At 42.2% G+C, this 4,327-nt stretch overlaps 1 pseudogene; it reads left to right on the top strand.

Annotated features, from left to right (window-relative positions):
* Positions 1-677: 677 nt before the first annotated feature.
* Positions 678-4,011, top strand: LOC136490167 (zinc finger BED domain-containing protein RICESLEEPER 3-like; annotated as a pseudogene).
* The last annotated feature ends 316 nt before the right edge of the window (positions 4,012-4,327 follow it).

The following is a 4,327-nucleotide window of genomic DNA, read 5'->3' on the forward strand; positions in this document are numbered from 1 at the left end:
GGTCATCAAACACTGATATATACGTCATGTGAAGTAGATCAAATTAGCATCCTCACGAAAGAATCGCATCTCACTTATCGATTGTGTTTGCCCTGGCTGCCGAGCCGGGTTAGTATCCGATACACGGAGTACATATAATTTTGTACATGCTGCACATATATAGATGAATAGTACATGCTTTACAGATTGTATCTATAGTTGAATAAATCAATATTGGGCATAGCAAGATCTAGAAAAAAAAGGAAAGAAGAAAGTTCGTCAGCATGGATCACCGGCGCGAAGTCCAACAACAACATCAGCATGCTGGCTGATTAATCAAAATCAAACCGTAAATTGAACGGCATGAAGAACGAACTCATATGAATCTAGATCTACTAGAAACAGCAGCCCTACTCTCGACTTTTGTTCCTACTGAATCAGGCGAATCCATACACGACGCCATCATCTCCTGTCCACAGTTGACTAGCCGAACATGAGCAGTCACTCCAACCGCCAGCCACCCGCACCAACAGGAGCTGCAGGAAGCCACGCTCCACCACCCCGCAATGGGGTTGCGGGGTGAAACGGGTTTTTTGGGGGCGGGTTTTGATATGGAGTGTGAGTAGATGGGGGAAGATGGGTTTTACTGTTTTGCGGGTTGGGGCGTGTTGGGTTTACAATGGAAGCGGGTTGGGGCGTTCTCGTCAAAAAGAAAAACCCACGTCCCTTGCTCCTCCTGTGCGGCGACTCGCCTTCGTGAACTCCCGTGAAAAAAAAAGAGAATCAGTCGCTCCCAAGAAGTGGCGCCGCCGCCGCCGCCAGTCTATCGTCGCCACCGCCACTACCGCTCCTTCGTGTGCTCCTCCAACTCTAGTCGCAGATCCTGGTGCCTTTCCTCCAGATCAGCTCCCATCTCTTCCTTCGGGCCATCTCCTTTCCCTTCCCCTTCCCCTTCCCTTCTTGAACGATTCGACGATTTCAGTGCAGGATGCGTCCCCTGGAGCCTTGATCCGAATGCGCTATGTTGGGTTTTGGTGGATTTGGTTCCCCAAGAAGTGGACACTGTGTCGGCTGCATCTCTTTGGTAACCTTCACCCCTGAACTTGGTTATTTGTTACTACAAAGAATCATTTGACTTGCCGAAGGGACATGTCCCTAAAAGTTGGATTCTTTTTTCTGCTGATAGGAGTTCGATTGCTAGCAGATGCATGTGTTCGACCCTGTTGGATTTGTTTCTTTGGGTAGCTTTGGTTGGGTATTGGATTAACTAATTTAATGAACTGAAAATGTGCATTTATCCTTCCTGCTTGATCTGGAAAACCAAAAACAAGGGGTCCATATCCATGATCCATCCACAGAACTAACGCCAAATTAAACCTGGATGGACAGCGATATGGATGAGAATAAAAAAGCCCAATTACTGCAATCGACTGGGTGTGTGGAAGCAGCCAGCACCAAATTAAATCTGTGTGGCAGTAGATGTGAGATGTGAGTGAGCAGTAAATAAAAAGAGGCAGATATTCAGACATGATGCACATTAGAGCTAACCAAGAATTAAGCAGCTTTATTTGATTTGATTTGAAGCAAACAAGAACAGTCGTCCGATATATATTTCTAGTATGTATGAGGTTTCAGGAGCTAGCAGGTTCAAAAATATGTTCTTTTTTTCATTTCATAAAAAGAACTGAAAGAAATAAATACTAAAATTGACATCGATGATGCGTGGATTCTGTACTACTAGCTAGAGGCTTCTACTCACCTAGGCAGCCATGTCAGGCATTACAAATTTCCTACTTCAGCCAATGCAGATACATCGAGTATTCCTTGGCTTGCACAGTTGCTCTCTGATTCGTGCACGGATCAACATTTCCCTTGGAACTCTGCATTTTGCATCCTTGTACTAACATTGATTCTTGTTTGGCAGGTATCTGGTTGAGTTACTGTGGAGAGGCAGAAATTGGCCCCATTTGTGTACAAGAAACTTTTAGTCTAGAGCACTTCCATATAGTTCTGTGAGTTCAGTCACCACAAGAGAGGATGGGTCAGTGCCTAGTTCTATATATTTGCCCAGTTTATCTTAGTAGGCGGCAGAAAGTCTTCTCTTATTGCCGAGTTAGTACTGTGATTGCACCATACTAATCATTTCTAATCCTTCGGAAACATCTGCTACCAGTGACAATACCACACCAACTAGAAGATCCAAGGTTTGGGAGCATTTTGAGCAGGAATTAGTTGAGGTGGATGGTGTCATGAAGGCAGTTTGCAAATATTGTCAAGCAAAGTTGACTGCAAGCAAAAAATCAGGTACAAAAAGCCACCGAAATCACATAGCTGAATATTGCCCAAAAATTAGTACCGAAGATAGAAAAAGATTTGTTGCTACAATGAAGAAGTGTCCCTTGGACGGCTCATTTACCTATGATCCACAAAAGAGTCGTGAACTAATGATAACATGGTGCATTAGGGCTGAGGTTCCATTCAACAAGTTTGAGGATGCTAGTTTTGAACCATGGATAAAGCTGAAGCTGTTGAAGTATAAAATTGTTCTAAAGAGATATGCCAATGCACAACAGCTACTTGTTCCAGAAGATGAAGAGTGGACTAAAGCTGAAGCTCTATGTGAGTTCCTTGGGGCGTTTGAAGAAGCTACAAGATCATTCTCGGCTGATAGATTTCCTACGTCACACCTTTTCTTAGATAATGTACTCTGCATCCATCAAGCTTTAAGAAGTCAACAGTGGCAAGTCAATCAGACAATAAGAAATTTGGCTCAGGCAATGGATAGAAAATTTGATAAGTACTGAGATGGTAAGTATAACATGGCTCTTGTTATATGTACCATACTTGATCCAAGGAAGAAACTTGATTACCTTGTCGTCTTTTATGAGAAGGTAAGTCGGCAATTTGTTGACATGGAAATAAGCATAGATTTAGCTAAGGATTGGCTCATCAAGTACTTCAAAAAATATGAAGATGCTATTAGGAGAGATGATACAAGTACACTGTCTCAAGCTAGTGTCTCAGGGTGCTTGTCTGGTTTACCGGTGTTGGTGCTTGGCATAAGAAGGCTGGAACAAGAATTTGCCCAATTTAGGTCTCAAAGAAGAGGGTCTCGCATTGACAAGTCTGAACTAGATGCATATCTGGAAGAACTTGTGATGGAAGATGAGAATTTTGAGATTTTGACCTGGTGGAAAACAAACAAGAACAAGTACCCTGTGCTGTCATTTATGGCAAGAGACTTGCTAGCCATACCTCTTAGCACCGTTTCTTCAGAATCTGCCTTTAGTTTGAGCGGTCAAATTCTTAGTGACAACCGAAGCTTGATGATCCCACAGACACTTGAAGCTTTAGTTTGTTGCAAAGATTGGCTGTATATATATATCCAAGCAATGGAGGTATTACTGGCATTACTCTTCTTCATGTACTTGCTGTAGTTACTGCAATTTTTTTTGTGACTAAGTATTGGTGTTGGTGGTTTTGTTAGGTGGAAGTGAAGCCTTTTCTTAGGTTGCCAGGTCATAGCTGCCAGGTGCTTGATCCTATAAAAATTATATTCTAGGAAACCATGTATTATGTAAGATCCTGTGTTTTATTAGGTGCTGTATTTTTCTTTTCAGTGCCCTAGCTCTGCAAACTATTTTTAATCTTTTCTGATTGGCAAGTGAACTTTCTCATCCAGATTCTATCCATTATGGTGTGCAGATGCTTGATCCTTGATTTCTATAGTTGCACATTTCAGAAGGTGTAGAGCACTTCATACAGTTATGTGAGTTCAGTCACCACAAGAGAGGATGGAGGAAATGGCATAAATTTGTGTTATGGTAGTGCAATTGTTAGGAAACCTTGTATTATGTTTAGATCCTGTGTGTTCCTCATGATGCAGATGCACTTGGAGCACATTTCTCATGAAAGTTACCATTGAAATTCCTTCTCATGATGTATATTTGGATGGTTTCAGCTTTTCGCCATTTCTTGGTCATGTCACAATGAGAACATGTCAGGTATGGTATTTTGGATAATTTCATCTTTTATTGTGATCCGGTAGCTTTTTGTGATTCATATTTGGATGCTTTGGTTAAGTTTTTGGGAGTTGTTTTTTATTAGCTTGTAGTCGTTCGTTATTTCTTGCAAAGGGAATAGCATGATTGTGCATAGGGCACCGTGCATTAGTGAGAGTGTGCGTGTTAATTTCTTGCACAGGTTTGGTTTTGGGGCCAACGGGGTTTCAGAAGTATTCCACTGTGCACAGGGAACTAGATCACGTGCCAACCCATGGGTTCAATGGTTGAACAGTATTGGTTTTGGGGTGGGTCGGGTTTCGGAAGTATTCAGCCTGTTCGGTTGG

Source organism: Miscanthus floridulus, chromosome 10 (assembly GCF_019320115.1).
Source record: "Miscanthus floridulus cultivar M001 chromosome 10, ASM1932011v1, whole genome shotgun sequence".
Taxonomy (NCBI): domain Eukaryota; kingdom Viridiplantae; phylum Streptophyta; class Magnoliopsida; order Poales; family Poaceae; genus Miscanthus; species Miscanthus floridulus.